This window comes from Rhinolophus hipposideros (assembly GCF_964194185.1).
Source record: "Rhinolophus hipposideros genome assembly, chromosome: 5".
Lineage (NCBI taxonomy): Eukaryota > Metazoa > Chordata > Mammalia > Chiroptera > Rhinolophidae > Rhinolophus > Rhinolophus hipposideros.
Window position 1 is genome coordinate 72,620,479 of NC_138051.1, and position 27,385 is coordinate 72,647,863.

The 27,385-nt window shown below is 35.8% G+C and overlaps 1 protein-coding gene and 1 pseudogene across 26 annotated transcripts in view; one reads left to right on the forward strand and one right to left on the reverse strand.

Annotated features, from left to right (window-relative positions):
- The window catches only part of GPHN (gephyrin), a 455,320-nt gene that overhangs the window by 10,361 nt on the left and 417,574 nt on the right, over nucleotides 1-27,385 (forward strand). The gene's annotated exons all lie outside the window — the stretch shown is intronic.
- LOC308497492 (RNA-binding protein with multiple splicing 2-like) lies at nucleotides 661-27,117 on the reverse strand (annotated as a pseudogene). Its single transcript has 2 exons — nucleotides 26,967-27,117; nucleotides 661-1,202 (listed from the first exon to the last, which is right to left on the reverse strand). The product of its transcript is annotated as an RNA-binding protein with multiple splicing 2-like (transcript).

The following is a 27,385-nucleotide window of genomic DNA, read 5'->3' on the forward strand; positions in this document are numbered from 1 at the left end:
ATTGGCCCATCTGAGGATGAGGAAGCAGAGGACCCTAATTTGAAATGAGAAAGAAAACACTCCATCTTTGTCAGGTGGTCATTGCTGTTCAGCCTGAAAGTGTGGGGGTGCCAGGGAGTGGGGGCACCGGGTAGAAGTGGCTGCAGGGCTCGGGCCTCACTTAAGCCCGGTGGGTGTAAAGGAGGGATGTGGAGAAAGGAACCAGGAGTGCTGAACCATCAGTGGCCAGGACCTGTTGCTATGGTGATACAATGTGAGAACAAACTGTACACTCACATATACACAAGTCTAAGTGTCTTGATTCATGCCAAAAAACATACAAAATCAAAGCCTCGTTTCTTTCAGGTGGAGCTACAGAAGCCAGTTTGGACCAGAAGTCAGGCCTTGCTCGGTCCCCGTGAGGCCTCCGAGCTGGGTCTGGGTGACCCAGCAAGAAGGCCCCTGAATCCTCCCCTCAGGCCTTGGAGAAGGGCTCTGGGGCAGGACAGGGCTGAGGAAGAGAAGAGAAAGGAAACAGGAAGCAGCCCACTGAGTAATGTAATACTCAGGCTTCAAATTCACAGTCTTTTGAGGGAAGCAGCAGCTCTTCACAGGCCGCCAGAGTGCAGTGGAAGCTCAGGGCAGCTTCCACCCCAGTGGGGCAGGGGGCTTCAAGCTGCGGTAACAAGACTCAAGAACTAAGAGAACTGACGATGTTTCCATCCTTGCCGGGTAGTATCAGAGGAAGGGTACCAACACACCTGAGCGTGTAGGGCAGCTGCAGTGGCAGCTGGGTAGGTGAATGCAGCATGTGAGATAGGAGATGTGGTCAGCTCTGTGGTGTGCAGAGAGGACGGGGCCAAACCTCTGGGGATGGGGCATCAGAGCACCCTCCATCAGGTCATAGGGGTCCCGTGCGATGAAGAGTGCTCCTAGGGCAGGATGAGCTGTGGTGGGATTTGGTAGCCATTAGCTTGTTCTTGGCCATCTTGGTGTTAGCTTTGGCAAACTCGAGCCTCAGGGTCAGTGGGTTCTCAAGATCAAAGCTTTATCATTCAATGCATTCTTGGCCATTTCTGCTCCTGCCCGCTGTCAAAGATCACAAAACCAACAGACTGTTATGACACAAGTTTGATCAGGGATGCTTCGTAACCCCTTGAACGGCCGGAAGAGCAGGTAGAGTTCTCTGGGTTTAATGTCCACAGGGAGGCCGCTGATGAGCACTGTCCAGATGAGCACAGGGAGGCCGCTGATGAGCACTCCTCCTCCAGGATGCCACCGGAGCCCTAGCCCGTGCCCGTGCGTCCCGCTTTAGGTTGCTCACGGTGTGGGGGGTAGGGTGAGGGTGGTGAGGGGCAAATCATATTTTTAATTAGTTTAAAAAACTTATTAGAGTGTATTTGTGCATTGTAAAAAAATGTAACAATACAGAAAGGTAAAGTGTGAAATTAAACCTCACCACCTTACTGCTCCAGTCTACGTCTCTAGTGTTAACCACTCTTAAAATTTTGTTTATTCTTCTATATACAAGCATGTATTTGAATATGCACATATGGAATCAGACATTATATTAGTTTGCAAATTGACAGACAGACCACTGGTCAAAACTGACCAGAAAACGTGTTTTATTAGACCAATATTATGCTTTTATAAAAAAATACGTTTCTAACATTTAAAGAAAGATATTTCATATAAACCAATATTTTTAGCTTTTTAAGATTCAGCAACACTGTATCCTCTTTCTCACAGGACAACAGTTGATTAGAGTGGCTGTCCTCTGGAGATAAGGGCCAGTATTCTCCAGTTTTCCGCAATTCCCACTTTATGTATGTTAATCTGCTTCACCCTGTAGGCATTTGAGTTTGTGGTCTTTGTTCAAACATAGTATTCTGCATCTCCCTCTCTCTCCAGCGTATCTTGGACATCTTTTCATATGAGTGAAAATAATAATAGTCTTATTGAGAGCTTACCAAGTATAAAATACTTTTCTAGAGTCTGTTTTAGAGCCTGTTGATTCATTTAATCCTCATAATACTATCACCATTTTACAGTTGACATTGTAGCAGAGATTAATTTGCTCAAATTACTGAGACAAGAGTCCACTCTGCCAGTTGAACCCATGTAGTCTGTTCCTAGAGTGTTAGCTCTTAACCACTATATCATACTCCTTGGCATATAACGATTAATTCATATATGTACACATTTTTCTTTTTAATGACTCTGTTACATTGCATCACAGGTTATGATTTAATCAGTCCTTAGTTGATAGACATTGAAGTTCCTGATTTTTCACTGTGACAAATGTTGTAGATAATAATATACATTTATCATTGTGTATTTTTTTTTTAAATGTAAGATTAGTTAGAATAAGAATTTGGGTGTCAGTGGTATGAATTTTAAAATTTTGATAGAAATTACAAGCTTGCCTTCAAAAAAGGATGTACTAATTGTAATTAATATTCTCTCTTTCATTTGGTAGTATCTTTTTAATCTTTACAAGATCTTTTGAGGTATATCTCTTTCTTGAGTTAGTTATATACATGGATTAGGACCTTTTTATTGCAAATGACAGATACCCAGCTCAAAATGAGTTTAAGTGAAAAGGGGAATTTATTAATTTACATAGCCTCAGAGTATAGAGCAGGAACTGACTTTAGGGACTCAAGCAATGTGATCAGGTGATTAGTAATCAGGGATTCTTATTCTCCACTTCAGTGCTTTGTTTTTTTGAGTTTGTTGCGGGCTGACTTCTTTTATGTCGCTAGAACCAGGGGAGACAGACACATTAGGAGATACAGTAATAGACAATTTCAGGCTTTCCCCTTCCCAACTAGTGAGTTCACAGGAAAGATTTTCTTTCTCATGGCAGTTGTATTTAAAATTCCAGGATGTTCCTTCTGTTTTGGCTCACATGTCCATCTTTGGGACAGGCATTGTGACTAGGAGAGTGAGGACTCTGGCCAGTTTTGTATCACATGTCTGTCTTGGGAGTGGGACACTAAATAGACAACCTCACCAGAATCACATTGAGAGGGGAAAAGGAAGCCTTCAAAAGAAGGGGAGTTTCTGCCAGTAGAAGGGGAAAAGTGTGCTGGGCAGACAGGTCTTTTGCTAGAGGTTCCCTGAAGTCTTCATGCCTTTTTGTTTTCTTTTTTCCTTAAGAATACAGTTTATTATATCTGCCCCATTTCCTCTTGCTCCTGCTTCTTCCATGATAATGGTCCTCTGGCAGATAGTTCTAAATTATAAAGGGATCAAGTTAAGGTGTAAGCACTAGTGGGTTAAACTCAGGGCTCTCTAATATCAACAGTGGTTAATTTATCAGGAGCATTCATGTTGACTTATACTTTTCATACTCTCCATAGAAATGGTTATCTAAAAACATTTTGGGATAGTAGTATACATGTAACAGAGAGTAAGGTCTTACTAGTTTTTACAACAGCCCTTTTATGTTGCTTTATTTTTAATTTATGATCAGCTATGGGTCTTAGTCTGTGTTTTTGTTTGTTTGTTATAAATGATCCCTCCTAGTGTTTCCTAAATTTTGTTCTAGCAACTCTTGTCTGGGAGGCGTTGTAACAGATATGGTATGAAGAAGTCTTTATGTAGTCAAATAAGTTTTGAAAGTGCTATATAATATATTCCTCCTTTTGGAGACTCACAGTTTATTAAAACATTTTAGCATACTAAAGATGTGAGTAATACTTACAGTTGTGAATCCTTTATTTAGTCTAGTGTTTCCAAAAGTTTTTGATAATGGAACACTTTTTCAAGACAACCAGAGTTCTGTTCAACACCCATTTGGGAAATAGTGGTCTTTCCCCTGCAAATGATCTTTTGAAAGTCTATGTAAGACCTTTATATTTATTCTTTTAGCTTTTTGCTGTAGAAATAGTGGTTTCCCACAGTAATCTCTATTATGAAAATCTTTATTCTGGAATTGTCTTTAAAATGTATATTTTTCCCAATCACTCAGCACCTCTCATTTTTTTTCTTTTATATTAAAATATTGGCTGAATATATTATTATCTTTCTCAACAAATCTATTATTGCAAAGATTAGAAAGACCAATCTTGATTCTGTTACTACATATGAAGAAAAAAAACTGGATCAAATTCTATTTTGGATTTTTCCAGTGGAAGTTTGGTATTATTATCTGTAAAATGTAAAGTTAAATAGATAATCTCTAAATTCTCCTTCAGCTCTCAAATCTTATTATTTCCAATCTCAGGAACATACTTCATGTTTACCATTCTCTTATTGCTTGTATTCATGTTATCTATAGTCTATTAATGACAGCAAAATTACCTTGTTTCCGTGAAAATAAGACCTAGCCAGACAATCAGCTCTAATGCGACTTTTGGAGCAAAAATTTATAAGACCTGGTATTTATATTATATTATGTTATGTTATGTTATGTTATATTATATTACATTATATTATATTAATTATACCTGGTCTTATCATAAAATAAGACCAGGTCTTATATTAATTTTTGCTCCAAAAGACGCATTAGAGCTGATTGTCCAGCTAGGTCTTATTTTTGGGGAAACACTGTACTGATCTGAAATGCTTTCCTTATTTCAAACAGGATAAATTGCTAGAAAAAGACACCAACATTCATACCAAGTGTACATGGAAGTAAATGTTAATTCCACTGCATAATATATGCAACTTTATTTCATTCAATATCACATGCTACAGAGAGTTCAAATTGCAAAATACTTAAGATTCAGAATAAAAATTATACGCATATACAAGTAAGTGTATGATTGTGTGACTTACACAATCAAGCTTTGAAGAATCTTCGCGATTTAGAGGTGTTTTTGAGGCAGTACCTTTTTCTTTTTTAATATATACCAGAGGTCTGGAAAGCAAAGTTAGTACTTCTCCCTAAAGAAGTTATGATTATTTTGCTATTATAGTTTAAATAAAGCTATTGTAAAAATAAGATATACACTTTCATTAAATAATATTATGTTTTAAGTTCACACAGATATAGCAAGTCCTTAAAAAGCATCGTTTTGTTCAACATCATTTCGTTATGTTGATGAGAAAAAAATAAAATAAATTCTGGGCTGGGGCCTCTATGTGTGGAGTTTACAGGATATTCCCATGTCTACATGGGTTTTTTCTGGGTACCCGACTCTCCTCCCATATCTCAAAGATGTGCACTTTTCAGTGTTTAATATTAGAAGTGTTTTGGGTCTTCACTTAGAGGTTTGGTGATGTTTTCATTACCAGAAATATGCTATAGGAACCTAACTTTTGTTTATATCCATTAGCCTATGGTAAAATTGGTTGCGTTATACATTAGTTTTGCTTAAAGTCACAGTTTCCAAGAACGTGTCTACGATGTTGAAGTGAGGGAACAGTAGGTGGGCTCTGGATTAGACTGCCTGAATTTATACTTACGTGAAGTTTTCAGAGTTACTTAATTTCTCTAAGCTTCATTTTTCGTATCTGTGAAATGGGGACTACCAATGCCTGCCTTAGATAATTTTTGGCAGGCAAATTTGAGAATCATTGACTTAGGTTAATACTGGACTTGGATTTTCCATTTTTTTTCTTAAGATGCGTCTGTGAAGTATTATTAATAATTTTAAAAATTGTCAATTACGCATCATAATGAAACATTCCTTTCTGATTTTTAATACAATTCAGAAGTGGGTCATATCTAATACACGAGAAACTTGAAATGGAGATACGTATCCCTACTCCATAGTAGGATCTTTTACACTGATAAATAGTTGTGGATCTGATTTTATTACTTGGTTGTTTTCCTGTCCATGATTAATATGTTATTCTGACCACAGCCAGACTTGTTAAGAAACAGTACAACCCAGGTAGGTATATTGTCTTAGTCCATTCAGGTTGCTGTAACAAGATTGGGTAGCTTATAAACAAATTTATTTCTCACAGTTCTGGGGGTTGGGAAGTCCAAGGTCAAGGTACCAGCAGATTCCATGTCCTGTGAGTGCCCACCTCCTGTAGACAGCTGTCTTCTCTCTGTCTCCTCATGTGGTGGAAGTGGGGAGAGAACTCTCTGGGGCTCCACTCTTATGACTCCTTACCTCCAAAAGCCTTCACCTCTAAGCACCATCACACTACAGGAATAGGTTTCAACAGATGAATTTGGGGATGAGTGGCACAAACATGGCCTATGGCAAGTATATACCACATGATGTGCTTTGTATTGTGTTGGGCTAAAACTACGAAGAGGTACCTTGGAGATATTCTGGGTTTGGTTCCAGACCATCGCAATAAAGTGAAAATCACAATAAGTCAAGTCACATGCATTTTTCGGTTTTCTAGTGCATATAAAAGTTATGTTTATACTGTAGCATATTAAGTATGCAATAGCATATTTAGAAAACGATGTATATACCTTAATGAAAAAATACCTTATTGCTAAATAAAATATGCTAACCATGATCTGAGTTGTAATTTTTTTGCTGGTGTAGGGTCTTAACCTTCAATTTGTATAACAAAACAAAAAGAACTAACACAACATGTGGGCAGCACAATAAAGCAAAGCGCAATAAAAGGAGATATGCCTGCTAAATATTTATAGTGTCCTTTAAAAGTGTGAGGAATTAGCTGTAAAGCAGGTTTACATTTTAAGTTATTTACTGTATATTAAAACACTTGCCAAGTACTGTATGATAGGGTTTACCAAACTTTTTCTGTAAAGGGACAGATAGTAAATATTTTAGGCTTGGTGGGCTACATGATTTCTGTCACAGGTATGCAGCTGTGCTCTTGTAGCATGAAAGCAACTATAGTTAATATGTAAATGAATGCGCATGACTGTTTTCCAATAAAACTTTATTTGTAAAAATAGATGGTGGGGGGCTGGCCCGGTGGCTCAGGGGGTTGGAGCTCCGTGCTCCCAACTCCGAAGACGGCCAGTTCCATTCCCACATGGGCCAGTAGGCTCTCAACCACAAGGTTGCCAGTTCAATTCCTCAAGTTCCGCAAGGGATGGTGGGCTCCGCCCCCTGCAACTAAGATTGAACAAGGCACCTTGAGCTGAGCTGCCGCTGAGCTCCCGCTGAGCTCCCGGATGGCTCGGTTGGAGCGTGTCCTCTCAACCACAAGGTTGCCGGTTTGACTCCTGCAAGGGATGGTGGGCTGCGCCCCCTGCAACTTGCAACAGCAACTGGACCTGGAGCTGATCTGTGCCCTCCACAACTAAGACTGAAAGGACAACTTGACTTGGAAAAAAGTCCTGGAAGTACACACTGTTCCCCAATGAAGTTACCCCTTCCCCAATAAAATATTTTTAAAAAAAAGAATAGATGGTGGGCCATAATTCTCCAATCCATGCTCCAAGGCATACATCGTCTGTTAAAAGAGTATAATTCCAAGTTATCTGCATGTGAATTGAACTTTTTTATTAGCTAAAACTTACATTATTAACTGCCACAAAATTTAGTGGCTTAAAACTATAATTTAGTATCTTCACATATCTATGGATTAACTCAGTGGTTATACTTTAGGTGGATTGGTTGAGGTTCTGGTATAGCTGCAGTCATCTGGAGGCTTGACTAGGACTGTTGTCCAGGGCCTTTGTTCTCCTATATGTAGTTTTTCCGCATGACTGATTCATTAGCTTCATGGTGTGATGGCAGGTTTCCAAGCAGTATTCCAAAAGCAAGCGCTGTGATTGGTAGCACAAGCTGCTAGGATGTTTAAGGGTTAGGCCTGAAACTGGCACAACTTCACTTCTGCCATTATTCTATTGGACAAAATAGTCACAGGCCCAGCCCAGAGTTAGGGTGGGAGGAGATTAGGAATACCAGGAAGCATGGTTAATGGGGGTTCATCAAAGTAACAGCCTGTCACATGATGGTTTTAGTTGCAAGTGACAATTCGAATTGAACTAGCTTCAATAAAGGCGAAATTTATTATAAGAATAATGGGGTGTCTATCTCACAAAACCTAAATATAGGATAAGGCTCTAGGAATATTGGACTCAGGGTTTGAAGGTTCTCAGGACTTCCTTTGTGTGTAAGCTTCATTTTCTCTTACTACAATCTGCCTTTTCCACAATGGAAAAAAAATGCCATTGACAGTTTCCGTGTTGTTTATATCTTCCCATTTTATCCATTCAGAGAAGGACTGACTTTATTTTCGCAGTTGTGTTTCTAAAATTTTTGAGGGAGAACTTTGTCCCGCACCAGTCATTTGTGATCTGGAGATAGAGGTTATGTTGTACCAACCATTTAGGTAGGAGCAAGGTCGGTTAGCAGAAAAGGGGTTCTGAATACACTATAATCCCCAAGTAGTTCACTTGTCTCCTTCTTAATCATCTGTATATGGACATAAAATAATTTGTCAATTATTTAATAAATGATTTGTCTCTGCATTGCAGGCCTAATTTACTTCTTTGTTCAGCTATCTGCCTTTGGCTATTTCATGTTCTGCTGGAGAGTAGGCTAAAGTAAGGACTGGGATTAGTTCAGTATCTTGAACATTCATTGTAATCTTTTCTTGCTTTCAGTAGGGGACAGTAGCATTTAGTACCTATTATTTCACTTTGTCACCATTCGCATAGAATCAAATAGGAAGGTGATCTCACTATGCTGTAATAATTAGTTTCCAGGGTTGATTTGGCTAATCTGGCTGCCTGAGTGGGTATATCATTCCTCTGGAAAGGGCCCTCTTGTATACACAAAAGCAAAACCTAATACCGAATGAGATAGAGCTATAATGGAAGTGCAAGCAACATACTGTGGATGCACAGAGGAAGGAACAATTAATTTTGACTGAATGGCTGTAGGAGGGATGGTATTTTAAAGAAGATAGTATTTGAACAGGGCCTGGAAGAATGAAGAACCCATCCTTAGAAAAACAAGGAAAGGTAATCTGGCTGTCAGGTTTCTTGGCTGCTCAAGGGGTGGCACCAGAACATTTAGGCTAAAGGAGATGACCTTAAATATAGATATTGGGAATTGAGGATAAACAGCACCGTGCCCTTAACTGACTAAGCTTCTTCAATTAGAATTGTAAGAGCTAACTTGGTTTTGCTACATTCAGGCCTTAGGTGACTGTATGGTAGCTTGAAATTTTGAGAATTTGATTTTTTAATTAAACAGTTTATTTCAAAGACTCAGAACTTTAAAGATTATCTGTGCTAACCCACTCGAGTAGGTTAAGAATCTAAGACCCAGTTAAATGGCTTATTTAAGGTTATACATCTAAATATAGATAGAGATAGGGCTAAAACCTAGGCCACCTTCTTCCTAGTATTTGGATATTTAAAAAAATTACACAGTGTATCCTCTGTAGTGAGATTTGTCACAAGTATGTACCCGTTTGAATGACCTTCTGTAATAGTTTTTAAATTAGTTATAAATGCACACAGTAAAATGCACACATGTTAGTTGTACATACAACATGATGAAATTTTCATATGTATAGACCCTTGTAAGTACCACCCAGATCAAGATGTAGAAAACTTAGTAAATTGAACTTCATTACTATTAAGAATTTTTATATGTAAAATAACACTATTAAGAGTGAAAAGACCAGCACTCCAGAATCTTCCTACTTGCTTTCTACTACTCAATATCGACTTCCCCTATTACTCCCAAGAAATCACTATTCCTATTTTACTATCAAGAATTAATTTAACCTATTGTTGAAATTTATACAAATAGAGTGACTTTTGTCATTTATCATTATGTCTATAATATTCATCCATGTTATGTGTAGCATTTCATTCTTTTTATTGCTGTGTGGTAGTCCATTGAATGAATGGATCTTTACTTATTCTTCTGTTAATGGATATTTGAATTGTTTCTAGTTTTTGGCTATTGTGAATAAAGCTGTTATAAATATTCTCATATATGTCTTTTGATGAATATGCTGTCTCATTTTTAGGTGTAGAATTGCTGGGTTGTCATTTTCCCAAAAGGTTGTACCATTTCCTATCCCCACCAGCAATGGAGGCGAGTTTCAGTTGCTCTACATTCTTGTCAAAATTTGGTATTGTCAGTCTTTTTAACTTTAAACATTCTGGTCAATGTGTAGTAACTTCTAATTTACATTTCCTAAATGATTAATGATGTTGAGTACCTTTAATTTTTAGTATTTTTTAAATAGGACTCTTTGTCTTAGGGATTTATAGGAATTCTTTATATAGTTTTAAATAGGAGAACTTTGGATATATTTATGGCAAATATCATCTTCCAGTCTTTTCACTCTTTCAATAGTGTCATTTTATAAATAAAAATTAATATTAATGAAGTTCAATTTACTAAATTTTCTTTTTATGTTTAGTGTTTTTTATGTATCTTATTTAAGAAATCTTTGTCTACTGCAAGACCATGACGATATTGTCCTAAATTTTCTTCTAGAAGTTTTATTGCTTTCCCTTTTACTTGAAGTTCTATGATGCATTTCAAATTAATTTGCATGAATAATGTAAGGTAGAGATCAAAAATAATTTTTTAAACGCACGGATATCTATTTGGTCCAGCATCCCTTTTTTGAAAAAAACATCCTTTTCCCAGTGGATTGTAGGATACGTTTAATATAAATCAGGTGGATCTGTTTCTAGAGTGTATATTCTATTCATTGGTCCATTTGTCTATCCTTGTGCTATCACTACCTCATCTTAATCACTATAGCTTATAGTAAGTCTTGATATCTGGTAGTATGAGTTCTCCAAATTTTTTCTTCAACTATTTTTTTGGGGGCTATACTCCATCATTTGTATTGACATATTCATTTAGAATCAGACTATGGTTTTAAAAAATCTGTTGGTATTGTGCTTGAGGTTGCATTAAAGCTATAGATCAATTTGGAGAGAATTGGCATCTTAACAATATAGAGTCTTCCACTCAGTGAACATGGATTATGTATCCATTTACTTGGGTCTTTAAATTCTCTTAGTAGTGTTTTATGGTATCCAGATAGACGTATTTTGTTAGGTTTATGACTAGGTATTTGAAGAGTGCTGTTGTTTAAATTTCATTTTCCAATTGTTTCATATTAATACACAAAAATACAATTGATTTTGCTCTTATAAATAGCACCTTTGCTAAATTAGCTTATTTAAAATATTTAATGGTTTGTGGATTCTTTTGTATTTCTCTGTATGCAACCATATCATCTGAGAATAATAAAATTATTTCTTTCCAGTCGTTATACTTTTTTCTTTGTGTTTTCCTTATCGCAGTGGTTAACACTTCCAGAACAGTGTTTAATAGAAATAGTGATAATTTTATTACTGAACTTAGGGAGAAAATGTTCATTTCACCATTAATTATTATGTTACCTATTGTAGATGCCTTTTATTACATTAAAGAAGTTTCCATCTATTCCTAGTTTTCTGTGTTTTTAAAATCGTTAATGGCAGTTAAATTTTATCAAATGGTTTTTCTGCTTTTATTGAGATAAATCAGATACTTTGTGTCCTTAATTCTGTATTATGGTAAATTAAACTGATTGATTTCACTGTTAAACTCACCTTGCACTCCTGGGATAAAATCGACTTTGTCATGATGTATTGTATCATAGGATTCAGTTTATTAATAATTTGTTTAGGATATTTACATCTATTCATGAGCAAGATTAGCCTGTAATTTTCCTTTCTTGTAAAAGATTTTCAGATTTTGGAAAACTTTTTCAAGATTTCTTGGCTTCATAAACCATTGGAAAGTCTTCTGTCTTTTTTTCTCTGAAGGAATTTGTGTTAGATTGGTACATTTCATGTATACTGAAAAATAATGTTTATTCTGCAGGTTGTTGATGTTAGTGTTAATAAAGCGAAATTGATTAAATCTTTTAATGATTGGGCTTTTTTCTGTTCTTATCAGTTATGACAGAAGAATTGTAAATTCACCAACTATGACTGTAGATTTGTTTCTTTTCCTTTCAGTTCTTTCACCTTTTCCTTTATGTATTCTGGAGCTCTTATTAGGTATATAAAAATTTAAGGTTGTTATGATTTATGGTTGAACCATTATGTTAGGAAATGTCCTTTATCTCAGGGAGTAGTTTTTAAGTAGTTTTAACGATTACTTAGAACTTTTATCCATATAATCAGTCTATCTTTCTTTTCATCAATATTTCTGTGGGTTTTTTTTCTTCCTTTTGTTTCAACCTAGCTGTATTTTTATATTTAAGGTATGTCTTTTGGAAATAGCATATTTTTGGGTCGTGTTTATTTGATCCAGGTTGACAATCTTTGCATTTTAATTGGAATGTTTATTTACATTTAATGGAATTACTAATATGATTGGATAGACATCTGTCTCATTCATTTTTTGCTATCCCTTTTTGTTTTTTAAACTTTTTCCTTGACTATTTTTTGTTTTGTCAAGTTTTACAAATTTTATTTTTACTAATTAGCTTTTCAGTTATACATTTTTCTATAATTATAACTTTAGTAATTGTAGAGATTTTAATAAACATCTTTGATTTATTAATGCATTATAAATTAATACTTTTACCACTTCCCAAACAATGGAAAATCTAAGACAGTTTAACTTCCATTTATTCCTTTCTGCCCTTTCTGTTATTTTATCATATATTTTATTTAACATGTTATAAATTGCATAGACATTATTTTTTGTAAGCAATCAATACTCCTCTATTTACACATACACACACACACACACACACACACACACACCCACACCCACACACCCTTTCCAGTACTCTTCATTCATTTTTTTCAATTTTTTGCTACCATCTGAGATAATTCTCTTTCCCTTTTAATTGTATACTGAACATCGTATATAATTTAACTTTAATAGAGGCTGAAGAGGGTATCTTCCTTCAGAGATGGTTCTCCTTTTCAACTGTTGCGTCAATTGGGTGAGGTGCTGACACCTTTAAAATTTTCTGCAGTGCTGATCTGCTAGCAGATTTTCTTAGCTTTTTATCTGTAAATGTCTTTATTTGACTTTCTTTTTGAAGGAAAATTTTTCTGGTAAAGAATTCTAAGTTAGTATCTTTTATTCTTTCAACACCACAAAATGTGTCATTCCTTTCTTTTCTGGCTGCCATAATTTATGTTGGAAAGTCAGCCATCAGTCTTCTTGTTGCTCCTTTAAAAGTGATGTGTATTTCTTGGCTGCTTTTAAGATTTTATTTTAGTTTTTAGTTTATAACTGTTTTTGTGTTGTCTAAGCATGATTTTCTTTGCGTTTGTCCTATTTGCAGTTTGCTGGATTGATGTTTTTCACCAATTTTGGAAAAGTTTTGGCTTTTATGTCTTTAAATATTGCTTCTACCATAATCTCTCTCCTCTCTCCTCAACCTTGTTAGATATTTTGGTTGTATCACATATATCTCTCATGTTTGTTGTCTTTTCTCTCTATGGGTCAATTGGGTATTTCCTATTGACCTGTGTTTTTTTTCAATTTACTAGTTCTCTCTTTTGCTGTGTCCAGCCTAATATAAATCCATCCGGTGAATTTAATTTTAAATGTCTTAGTTTTTCAGTTCTTGGAATCTGTTTGATTCCTTTTTAATAGATTCCTAATGTGTTGACTATCTCCATCCTTTCGTTAATTTTGTTTGCTTTTTTCATGAATATATTAATTGCTTACTTCACTATCTGCATTATGTCTGGCTCTGTTTCTGTTTTCTGTCTTGGTTACAGGTCATATTCTTTTGTCTTTTCACATGTGTTGTGCAGTAAGGAAGAAATAAACCATGAAAATGTTGAAAGGTAGTGATTATATTAATAGACTTTCAAAATTTTGATTATATACTGAATATTGTATATAATTTAACTTTATTGAGGCTGAGAGGATATCTTCCTTCAGACGTGTCTCGTTTACAACTATTGGGCCAATTGGGTGAGGTACTGAAACCTCAATTTAATTAAAAATTGAACTGGATTTAATTAGGGTCAGTCTGGATTGCAGTTTCAGTAAGACTTAATCATCTCCCATTTATCAACTTTGACCTACTAGGTTTTTGATTGAAAGACTGCCAGATTTCCTCTCTGCAGTCTTGAAATACTACAGGAGATTCAATTCCTTTCTTTGGAGTTTTTTTTAAAGATTATTTATTAATTACAGTTGACATACATTATTAGTTTCAGTTGTACAACATAGTAATTAGACATTTATATAATGCACATTTCTATAATGTAAAGTGATCACCCCAATAAATCTAGTACCCATTTGACACCATACATAGTTATTACAATATTACTGATTGTGTTCCCCTTTGATCTCTTCCTTCACACAGCTTCAAATTCAGGCAGATGTTGGAGGCCTGGCATGTATTACTTGTTACCGCTTTACCCCTTTCCTAGCAAGTTTTCTCCTCAGTATCATTAGGCTGAGGGAGATTTCACTCTGCCATTCTAGCCTTCTGCATCACTGTAGAACTCAGCAAACGTTCCTTTTAGCCTTGCATTTGGGGCTTTCTCATTTTCAGTATACCACACTAATAAGCTCTGCTGCTTTCTGTTTTCACCAATCCTGCATGGACCAGTCTCAATTCTCAATCTATGCCCAGAATCTTTAAATGCTTCTAGGAAAGAAATAGCAGGTGATTGTCAATGCACCGTGGAAGGGTTCTTCTCTTTCTAGAATTTCCGTTTATCTGCTTCTTGTTCCTTAATAAGCTCTCTAATGTCATAAAAATATGAGTTCAATTCATTAACTTTTCCTAGTTGTTGTAGTTTATAATAACTGCTATTCTTAAAGATTGAAATAGTGTTTTTCTCTTTACAAAAGTAACACATGCTGTATTAACTTTTGCTGACTTACCCTGTATAACAAATGTCCCCAATAATTCATGGGCTTACAACAACAAAGGTTTATTTTTTGTTTTGCGACATGTAAAGCTGAAGGTTGGCAGTGGCTCTGCTCTTGCTCCACGGATCTTCTAATTCTGAGATTCGGACTGGAGAACAAGTATTTGGGACATGTTCGTATAACAGGAAAAAAAGAGATTTCGCAGAAATACAAATGAGACCTTTGTCTTTTCAGTCATTTACTCCTAATAGAAAAGCCCTCAACATGGCTATATTTATTCTTGCTTTGCCACATAGTTCCAGACTTACTATAGTGTTCAACTTACATTTCTAAATATAAAATATCTTTAACAAGCTTGGGTCTGATCCATGGCATATAGTGTCATCACTTTCTCATTCTCTGAGGAATATAAAAATCAGAATTATGGGATTTTGTAAAGAATATATATATACATATATATATACATATATATATATATATATATATTTTTTTAAGGAAGAGAGTGATAGAAATAATAAAAATCAAGAACGAAAAATTCTTGATCCAGTTCAATTTGTATTACCTAATGTTTAAACACAGTGGAGTTTAGAGTTAACCAGATTCCCTATTAGAATGAGAATACCCATGAAGAGGGTTGAGTTTATTTAGCCATTTGTATTTATAGATATTTTTCTATTAGAGTAATTCTTAGTGGTTCAGATTTTCATGAAGGGGGTCCATCTGTAGGGAAAAGTGACAGTAATTTTGTGCAGATTGGGGGAGGGTAAGACTCATTTGTGAATTTGGACACAAGTGCTCTTAGCATTTGGGACATGGAAAAAGAAGGAGGTGAAAGAGGCCAGGAAAAATTTTGTCTAACTTTTAATTTTGCCTTAGGGCCAACCTGGAGGAGGTTGGCATGCCTATGAAAAAAATTTGCAAGACAGTTTGGTGCTCTAGGTACCATGGAAAGAGTGACTTGAATGAGGTACATCTAGATTCAGATTCTATTCCAGTTATTTCACTGAAAAGCTGTGTGATTTGGGCAAGTTACTTAAGTTGTCTTTATACAATAGAGATGATTATTGATTTATTGATCCTAACATCTTTTTATTGTCCCTCTGTCTCTTGAGTCATCACTTCCCCTATTATCCAACTTAAATTTGATGTTCCATCATTATCTGTAGCAGGCATCCTCACCTCCCTGGCATACACCTTAACTATCTTTTTCTCACTTTAACGTAGTCATACTCACTCAGAAAAACTAAAACCCGGGTCAATCCAGTCTTCTTTCAACTCCACATCTGTACCTACGGAGCTCTGTGTCTCCAGAGGAAAATGTAAACTCATGCTTACTAATTTCACTTCAAATTCATAGCCACAAACATCAAGTGAGTCCTTAATACTACCTGGCATTCATACCATATTTTCCTGAATCATTTGTTTTTCTATTTTTAGATGACTTATTTTATGTTTTCTGTCATCAGACCTCCCAGCAGTATCTCAGCCCCAGCCTTGCCCTCACGTGATGATTTTGTTTCTGTCTCACTGGAAAAACTGAAGCAATCAGAAGGGAACATGCATAAACTCCTTTTACCTCGCCTACCTACCTACCAACATATCCAATCTCTGTACTGTGTATGCTCAGTTATTTTCTACCTTTTTAAAGTCAATCCTTCAATTGTGCATTAGATTCTATTTCTTTATGCCTATTTAAGGACTTTGTTCCAGGATTTCTCCATTCTCACTGTATCATAAAGCTTTCTCAGTACTGCATCATTGCTATAAGAAGGCAAAACCTACTGCTGTTTCTATCTTTAAAACATGTTTTACTTGGCCCTCCTTGCCTTACCAGGTAACACTTTTTTTATTCCTCGTTTACAATAAACTTCTTGAAAGAGTTGTCACTGCGTTCAATCCTATTCTTCTATTTTCTCTTAAATCCAATTTTGTTAGGCTTTTGCCATTGTCATTGCATTGAAACTACTCTTTTTTTTTAATTTATTAGTTTCAGGTGTACAAGACAAGGTAATACTTAGACGTTCATCATCTATATCCCTCACACTGTGATCCCCCCTCCCCCCATCCACTATCCCTCCGACCTCACACCGAGCCATCACATTATATATATAAAATTATAGTTGGCATTCATTAATGTTTAGCTTCTGGTGTACAATGCCATGATCAGGTATCCACAGTCTCTGAGATGGTCTCCCAAATAGGACGCATGTCCATCGGATACCCAACCATTGAAACTACTCTTGATAAGGTTACCAAAGACCTACATATTGCTAAATCTCAAGATCATTTCTTAATACTCTTCTCTCTCTTACGTATACCTTCTTCACTTGGCTTCCAGGAAATTGTGCTTTTAAAAAAAATCTTTCTTTCTGTATCACTTGTCCTCTTTCCTCAGTCTCTTAAAATTTGGTGTATCCATCTTTGGTTCTCTTCTCTGTCTACACTCACTCCCTTGATGACCATGGCTCTAAACACCAACTATATTCTGAGATCTCCCAAATTTATATTTATATCCCCATTTAAGACACCTCTCTTGAATTTCAGACTCGTATACATATATACCCATATATATCCACATAGCAATTTGGTGTGTGATTAACATCTTATAATTAATATGCCACAAATCAAATTAATGATTGATTCCTTGCTCAAAACTTCCTCTTCCCACGGTATTTGTCAGCTCAGGAAATGTCTCCTTCATTTTCCCAGTTGGAGTCACCTTTGATTCTTCTCTTTCTTATACCCATAACCAACTTGTCAAGCTCTACTTTCCAAATATGAAAATACATTTAAAATTCTCAATGTCTCACTACCTCTACTGCTACCACTCTGGTCTAAACCATTATTATCTCTCACTTGGATTACTGCAGTAACCTCATAACGTATCTCAATTGCCTTCTTACATGCCCTCTTGCTGTCTTTTCTCAACACAGGAGCCTAGTCATCCCGTCATAAAGTAAGTAAAATATTTTACTTTTCTGCTCAGAACTCTCCAGTGACCACACAACTGCTTTAAATGTAACCTTCTCAAACCACTGTAATTAAAATTACAACCTCCTGTCTTTTTCCCATATACACCTTCCCTATATACTTGTATTGCTAATTCCCCTTACTTTCTTCCCTGTTTCTTAGTTACTGATGCTTTGTGTAAGATATCTGGAAATGTTCAGAGTGCTGTAGACTTCTAGATACCATATTTTATCCCATTGTTCCTGGTGTACCCTTTGTAAGTGAACCCAGCTTTTCCTCATTCTTCTCTTTGCTCTGTTCCTCTATGCAACAGAGGAGGTGAAAGGCGTTAGAATTAAAGGAGTAGAAAGAGAAGGAAAAAGATCTCTCAGATTTTTGTAGATGGGCGCACAATTATTCAGACTTCTACTTTTAATGATATTTCTCCCATATTAGTAGGTCTCTTCTTTTTCTCCATAAATTATTTTCTGGTCCATAGTTCCAGGCATGTAGTTGATGCTCAACACATTTTTGAATGACTTTATTACCTCTGTTCAGTGGAATAGATCTTTCCAAACATAGAATGTTTCTTCTTTGGATTCAAAGAAGGAAAAGAGTCTGAAAACTAGGTGGTTAATTCAGAACAGTGAGGAAAAGCTGACGTAGTCATATGCTACATGGGCAAGGGGATCAGAAAGAGACGTGTGTTGGCAAGTACACGGTGTTGACAAAAGTATACCCGCTTAGGTTTTACAAAGCAGTTTTGTTTTATTCTTACAAAACTTCTTGTTATTACATTATTATAAATGGAGAAACAGATTCAGAGTGGCGATATATCCTATACAAGGTCAACCAGTAAGTATCCAAGTTGGTGCTCAAAATTAAGTCCTCTTGATAACTAATTTCATGTTCATCCTAGTAAAATAAGGAAACAATAAGGAATAAAACACACACAAAAAATTAAGAGGCATTTATCCTAGGTTTATCTCCTGGTTCTGTATATTATAGGTCAAATCACATTCTTTTTCTGAGTCTGATAACCTTTTACAGGGTGATGACTATGAGACTTAAATGAGAGAATGAATGTAAAAATGCTATAAAAATGTGTTGTTGGTGTTATCATTCCATCATAAAGTGACATATCATGACTAGATTGAAATTATAGGAAATGGTATGAGTGAGAGGTAAGAATACAATTGTATCAATTCCATAGGAAAATGTCACCAGAGACAAATAAGAAAGAATGGAGCTGGTGACTCTGAAGAAAATGAGTAAATATTAAAACGAATGAAAAGAAATGAGACGTAAGGGAGAAAAAAATAATTTCAGAATGAGCAGGGGAAAGAGGTGATATGAGCAACTAATTTAATGAGGAGAAGTACCTGTGGATTTTCTCCTTAACACATTACAACATAATTAGAGATTCTCAAACTAAAAGAGACCTCAGAGTCCATCAATTTACAGACAAGAAAATAGAGGAGGCTTGTTAAATCTGAGCAAGTAAGTTGCTCAAAGATTTAACAAGTAGCAGAATTAGAAGTTAAGCCCTAATCCAGGGCTTTTTCTGTATAACAGGAGAAAAACTCTAAGAAGAATCATAGTTAACACTTATGTGATGCATACTATATATACAATTAGGCTCTGTGCTGAGTATTTTACATACATTAACTTAGCTAAAATTAATCATAACCTGATTATATATTATAGCCTATTATTTCAAGTTTACATATGAGGAAACTGAGGCATAGAGAAGTGAGTGATAGGTCTAAGTTACATAGCTTACTGGTGGAGCTAGAATTTCAACCTGGGTATTGTGGATTGCCCATATTCGTAGCCCCACTACGTGAGATTACACGACAACTTTATTTCATTGAGATAAAATGACTTAAAGATAAGATAATTAGATCTTTGAATGAAATGTGTTTTTGAGTGAGGGAATTAAAAAAATATTTCAAAATGTGATAGTCAGTGATATCTACTTAATAGAATTAGCAAAGTAAACCCTTGTTTGTACTTTTCAAAATAATGCAAAATTATTCAGGTATCTAGTTTTGAAGTTACTATATGGAGGTAATATAAAGCTGTTACTTTATGATTTTTTTGCTTATTTATGATCAAGTGATATCAATTTGAAATGTTTTGGTATAATTGAAATTGAAAGGAAACTGGCATTGAAATATCTTCTTTTTTCAGTGAACCTGCTGTAGTTACCTGTCTTTTACAAAACAAGTGTTATAAATTTTAATTAATATAAAAGAAATGTCATTGAAATTAACTTATTCATACAATATTATGCTAAGGTAAGGTATTTCCAAGCATGCTAATATTAATAAGTAATCCAATGAACTTTGGTAGCATTATGTGAAGTCCTTGAGTTAATTTAGCTAGAAGAGCCAGGTTTTATTTTTAAAATGGCAGTTTAGACAACCTCATTTAGGCTTTTCATGGTGATTGTTTCTGTAGTAAGTATAGATTATATGCTATTTCCATGGCCCTAATTCTCTTTTAAAGAAATCCTTACCTCTCAGTTTCCAAGTTTTTTTGGTTGTGGGTTGTTATTTGGTACCTAATTTACAGTTCTCTGAATTCTGTCAGCTTCACTTTGTGTTTCAATGGCCATCAACTCTTTGGCTTTACTGTTAAATAAACTGCCTTATTTCTCTTTTCCATCTTTTCTTTGTTAACATGCTGTGGTAAATTACAACATGGCTACAATTTTTTGTATCTCCTCCCTTTGTGAGGTAGTAGGGCCTTTTATCTCACCCCTTGAATCTGGTCTTGTTTTATTACAGTCTGCCCAATTAGCTAAGGGTTATTTTGCAAGTCCTGAAGCTAGACTCCCAAGAGTTCTTGTAACTTCTTCCTCTTTTGCTGCTGTTTGGGGCTTCTCCACTCCTGCTGTGTATAGAAGCCTGGATTAACCTCCAGCACAACGAGATGCACACACATCACACATGCCCCAGCTCCGCCCCCCCTGCCCCCCCTCCCCCACTCACTGACAGAAACGTCAGTGAGGCCATCACCTGGGCACCAGCTGACACATCTGTTGAAGTATGAGCAAGCCCAGCAGGAATTAGCTGAGCTAGGTCACTTTTCCTGTAATTTGTACCTTAACTGTCCAGTTAGTTGATCCACAGAATTATGAGCTAAATAAATGGTTAGTTTTTAAGCCACTAAGTTCTAGAGTCGTTTGTTATATAGCAAAAGATAGCAGATACACATGCTCAAGTCATTCCTGTCTTGTCAAAATCCTCCCTTGGTTCCCTGCTTCATCTCTGACTAATTTTAAGGTTGTCTCTTTTTCTACCCACAGCTAGGCCACTATCTTCCATGTCCCGTCTGAGGGCCAATGAGCAATGTTTTTCTAGTTTTCTTCATAAAATGGATAGCTTCTTTCTGATTTTTGGCTTTGTGCAGGAAGGCCAGTGCCAGCTGTCCTCCAACTGCCGTTCCTTTGGGAGTATGCATTACAACTGTAGCCCTTAAGATATATAATCAGGTTATGATTGATTTTAGCTAAGTTAATATATGTAAAATACTCAGCACAGAGCCTAATTGTATAGTATGCATCACATAAGTGTTAACTACGATTCTTCTTAGAGTTTTTCTCCTGTTATACAGAAAAACCCCTGGATTAGGGCTTAAATTCTAATTCTGCCACTTGTTAAATCTTTGAGCAACTTACTTTAAGCAACTTACTTGCTCAAAGATTAAGATGTGTATATGGGATTTATATGCACAGGGGCTGCTGAGTGAGTCCTACTTACTATTATGAGTTTAAGTTTTATTTTTGTTTCTGATACCTAGAAATTTCCTTTTTGTCCTTTCATATTTCATATTCATCTACTTATCTTGATTTAAAGTCTCCACAGGATTTGATCAGCTGATCAAACAATTCTTTCTTAAAACTCCTTTATTGTTTCAGTAGCATTACTAGTTCCTTATCACCTATCTTATGGCTATTTCTCATTCTTTAAGGTGTTTTTCTTCCTTTGTATTAAATATATGCTTAATAAAAGGGATAACTTCTTCTTTCTGACTTTTGAACAGGGAGCTCTGTCCCTGGTCCTTAGCCCATCTTACCTTAGATATAATTTTTGGGTAACCTTTCCTACAATTACTACTTAACTACCACTTTCATGTTCTAGCCTTTTATATCTGAGTCTTGATCTAGAAAGTTTATTGTCCCCCAAATTCTTACATTCCATTCCCTATTCTCTTTTCCACTTGGTTTTCCTCTAGGGACTTCTACACGCCCATAACAGAATTTAGAACCTTTATCCTTGATGCCTTTAACCGAAGCTCCCAGTGTGGTTAAGGGGGGACTGATAGCTCAATAATCCAGAAACTTGAAGTCATCTTAGACATCTCTTTCATTCTTAACATCTGTTTAGTCATGAATGCCTGAATCCCTAATATGTCTGGAAATCCATTTACTTTTCTTATTTCTTCTTTCTGTATAGCCACCACCACAAGCAAGATAAAAACATTTCCATCTCATCAGAAAATTATCTCACATTTCACAGCTGACACTCCTCATCATTCCATCTCTGTCTCATTTTTCATCTGACCCACCCTACTTCCTCGCTCCAATTTCCAGTGTAAGACCTTAAACAATACAATTCCATTTTCTTGCCCCATCTTTTTTTGTGTGATTTTTATTATGTATTCTATTCCTATATATGATATAAATCCCACTTTACAGTGTTATTATAGTTTGTATTAAACAGTTATTTGGCTTTTAAGTGAATTGTAAGAAGAAAGAAAACATAGTATTTATATTTAGCCACCTATTTACCATTTCTGGTGCTCTTTGTTCCTTCCCATAGATCTAAGTATCCATTTGGTACCCTTTCTGTTTGTCCTGAAGGACATCCTTTAGCTAGTTCTGATTGGTTGTCAATCATTCTCTCAGCTTTTGTCTAGTTGAAAATGTCTTATTTCATTCTCATTTTGAAAGATATTTTTGCTGAATATAATATTTTAGGTTGCTACTGCCTCCTTCGTAGTACTTTAAAGGTGTCATTTTACCTTCTTCTAATCTCTAATGAGAAGTTGGTAGTCATTCTTATCAAGACGTTTTTCTGTATCTTTGATTTTTTTCAATTTAACTCTGATATGCCTACATGTGCTTTTCTTTATATTTATTCTGCTTGGGATTGGCTAAACTTCTTCTTCTTCTCCTTCTCCTTCTCCTTCTCCTTCTCCTTCTCCTTCTCCTTCTCCTTCTCCTTCTCCTTCTCCTTCTCCTTCTCCTTCTCCTTCTCCTTCTCCTTCTCCTTCTTCTTCTTTTTTTTTTTTAAGATTTTACTGGGGAAGGGGAACAGGACTTTATTGGGGAACAGTGTGTACTTCCAGGACTTTTTTCCAAGTCATTGTCCTTTCAATCTTAGTTGTGGAGGGTCAGCTCAGCTCCAGGTTCAGTTGTTGTTGCTAGTTGTAGGGGGAGCAGCCCACCACCATCCCTTGCGGGAGTCGAGGAATTGAACTGGCAATCTTGTGGTTGAGAGGACACACTCCAACCAACTGAGTCATCCGGGAGCTCAGCAGCAGCTCAGCTCAAGGTGCTGTGTTCAATCTTAGTTGCTGGGGGCACTGCCCACCATCCCTTGCGGGACTCGAGGAATTGAACTGGCAACCTTGTGATTGAGAGCCTACTGGCCCATGTGGGAATCGAACCGGCAGGCTTAGGAGCATGGAGCTCTAACCGCCTGAGCCACCAGGCCTGCCCTTGAAAATTGAGGCTTTCTTGAAAGTTGATGTTTTTCATTATATTGGGGAAGTTTCCAGCCATTATTTTTCAAATATTTCTTATGCCCCAGTCTCACTGTCTTCTCGTTTGGGACCATAATTACACATGTTTTAGATCATCTGATACTGTCCCACAGGTCCCTGAAGCTTTATTTTTCTTTAGTCCTTTTTCTCTCTGCCAGGTTGGATAATTTTAATTGATTGGTTTTCAACTTCACGTTCTTCTACCATCTTCAGTATATTTGTTAAGCCCCTCCAGTAAAGTTTTAATTTCACTTAGAGTACTTTTAAGTTCTAGAATTTCCATTTGGTTCTTTGTTTTCCATTTAGATAATCTCAGTTATTGTGTTTTAATATGAATGTTCCTTGGCTTCTTTATCTTCCTTCTGTTTAATTTCTTCAAAAAGCCCTTTCATTTCATCTTGATTATGAAATGGCACTAGATATAATTTAGTGCAAATTAAAAATATTTGACTACTTATCTAAAAGTTTATATTTTGGGATAATTTACTTTCCTGAATTTTCTGGGTTTTTAGTGTATGCCAGGATGGATGTGTAATCAAGGGCAGAGATGGAGACAGAACTGAGATTAGGGTTAGGTTCTGTAGAATGGCTAGTGTAACAAATGGGACTATGACTTTAATGACGTGTTAAATTAGGTACAGTTCTCAGTAGATTATTGGATTTTACCTGGTTTTGCTCTTACACTGTCAGTTATATAGTCAAGGAATCATAGGCTTTTAGTTCCTGAACAGACTTTACAAATGATCTTAATAACCTCATTTTTATTCTGTTAAATGGGTATGCAAGGATTTCATTCACACTGAGTTGAACCCATAGATGTTAGATACTTCCAATGTAGAATGTTATCGCAGGAATACGTAGAACAGTACATACATGTTAATATAAATGTTTTAATAGATCTCAGCCATTTTGTGACATAATATTAATGTGTAGATTTAAGATATTAGAATAAAGTAGATTAGAATTTGAAGGGTGAACAAATCACTAGTTTAAAAACAGAACACAAAAAAGGGAAGATGGTAGTAGCATAAGCACTTAATGATTATTATGTCACAAAACAAAATGTCTGCAGCAGATCTTGAACATGTGGTAGATTACATAGAATGTTATATTACACATATAGTATATGATATCACATATGAGTATATATGCACATTTATGTGCACACGTTTGTCTAAATTATATTGATTTCTGTAGTATTACCAAGTAATTATTTTCATCTTCCCTACATTGATATAGGCTTTATAAGCGTTTATCAATAGGGGGATGAAGTGACTGTTTTACAAATGTCTATATTGCTTATCATTCTATTTCCCTAGCATCTATCACAGTGTCAGGCTTACGGTAGATGCTTAATAAATATTTATTGAATTAGTAAATGAATGAATCCTATTTTTTAAAAAGAATCATTCTTTTTAAAGAGTGCACAGAGAGATGGATTTCATTTTTATACTGATGGTACTACCAAATACATTATTATTATACAATTTAGGGATAAACCCACACAAAATCCTCTGAAATAGAGCTGTTATCCTCAAAACTTGAGGTTTCTCTTAGTATTTGGGATTTCTCCTGAGTCTCCTTCAATGAACATTAACTTATCTGTTAATGACCAAGTAACTAAAGCATTTTTATGTGATGAGTATCTAAAATTATCATGAGACCATTTTTTAACCCCAAATTTCAATGGTTTCCATTCATTTTTGTATTTAATCACCTTATACCTTGTATTATTTGTTATTTAAGTGTTTCATGTATATGAATATTATTCAATTAGATCCCATACTTCTTAAGTATGGGGACCCTCTTTTATACAATTATTTGCCACGAAGCATGTTATTCATGTAGTTGATGGTCATTTCATATTAAATGAGTTAAAGGAGGTTGCAGAACACAAGTATTACATTTGTGACTGTTGGCTTTTCAGCCTAGACTCTAAAGATGTTGTTAATTGCCTTTCCACCCACATATCTTTTTTTTTTTTTTTTTTTTTTTTTTTTTTTTTTTTTTTTAAATTTTATCATTTTAATTTTCACTTTTTAAAGTTCAGAACATGCACAATGTTTTCTTACGTGCCGTCAAGGAGCCAGCCTCTCTCTTCCTGATTTACTCTCTTCTTAGTGTGGCTTTTTTTTTTTTTTTTTTTTTTTTTATTAATTAATTTATTTATTAGTTTCAGGTGTACAAAACAAGGTAATACTTAGACGTTCATCATTTATATCCCTCATACTGTGAACCCCCCTCCCCCCATCCACTATCCCTCCGACCTCACACTGAACCATCACATTATATATATAAAATTATAGTTGGCATTCATTAATGTTTAGCTTCTGATGTACAATGCCATGATCAGGTATCCACAGTATCCCTGAGGTGGTCTCCCAAATAGGACGCATGTCCATCGGATACCCAACAAAATCTTTACAACATTATAGAATACCTTCCCCAAATTAATTTTCAAAAGAAAAACCCTGAGGCCATCTTGTGGTTACCAGCTGCTTCCAAATCCCTTTACCTTTCCCCTTATCCCCAACCCCCTCCCACACACCCATCTAACCACTCTCGGTTTTTTCTCTGCGTCCCCAAAACTGACTCTGATTAGTTCATTCACATAGTCTTTTCTTTAGATTCCATATATAAGTGAGATCATATGGTACTTGTCTTTCTCTTTCTGACTTATTTCACTTAACATAATGTTCTCTAGATCCATCCATGTTGCTGCAAATGATAAGATTTCTTTCTTCTTTATGGCTGCGTAATACTCCATTGTATAAATGTACCACAGCTTCTTAATCCAGTCATCTACCGATGGGCATTTTGGTTGTTTCCATATCTTGGCTATTGTGTAAAGTGCTGCAATAAACATAGGAGTGCATACAGATTTTTGAATTGGAGTTTTGGATTTCTCCGGGTAGATGCCTAGGACCACCCACATATCTTTTTAAGGGAAACAGCTTCTATACTATTGGCTCTTACTAGAGAGATATGCCCAGGCAGGTGTGTGCATTTTGTATCTCTATGGCATTCTTTCCAACCGTTGCCATTTGGATTTAGGAGGGAGTACTTGATTCAAGAGAAGCTCAATACATAGACTAGACTGCAATCTTTTTATCTTCTTGTATATAAAAAGGATTTTATCTAATCTGACTAGAAATAGGAAAATGAATGACTTAGCAGTAGCTGAACTAATGAGATTTCATGAAGTTGAATTAGCTTATGTTAAGTTGAATCTTATAACCAACTGGTCATAGGAAAGCAGCAAAGAGAAAGGATAGAATGTCAAGTAGCTTGTTGGTGGAGAGATGACCACAATTATATGCTTAGGTACTATGACACATAAACTGGCTTCACCTGAAATATAAGTATTTGAAGTTTTATAATTAAGAAAACAGGGATGACATTTTTGATGTCAAATACTTACATACTTGTTTTGTGAATCATCTTTTGTGATCTTGTTGAGGATTATAGTCTTTGTTTGGTGCTGATCTGTTTCACTTTTGCTTTTATTCCACCCTCGAGCCTTCGTCTTACACCCAGGCCATTCTGAAGTCCCAACATAAAGCCCAGGGTATTTTATCAAGGTCTTGTTAACATGACAAGTCTTAAATCGCAATCTTTCCAACATTGTGTGGCTACTGAAATCTCTGCTCACATCTTCCCAGTTGCCATTTTCTGCCGGCATTCTTGAAGTTTTGCTCTGTATACATGCAATTTAGGAGTTAGTCAACAGCTTGAGGGAAATATCTTTGCAGGTTTTTGTGCTCCTTCTCTGCAAATTCCTTTAAAGCCTTAGTCCCAGTAGTAGTTTGACAATTTTATGTTTTGCCCCAGTGTTAAGTTCAAGCAGTGACTATCTGTGGTCTTTCCTGTTACCCTATAGGAACTGACTGTCTGCCACTGCTTACTTCTGTACAGAGGAGCTCAGTAGGTCGGTAGCTTTAGCTCTGCTC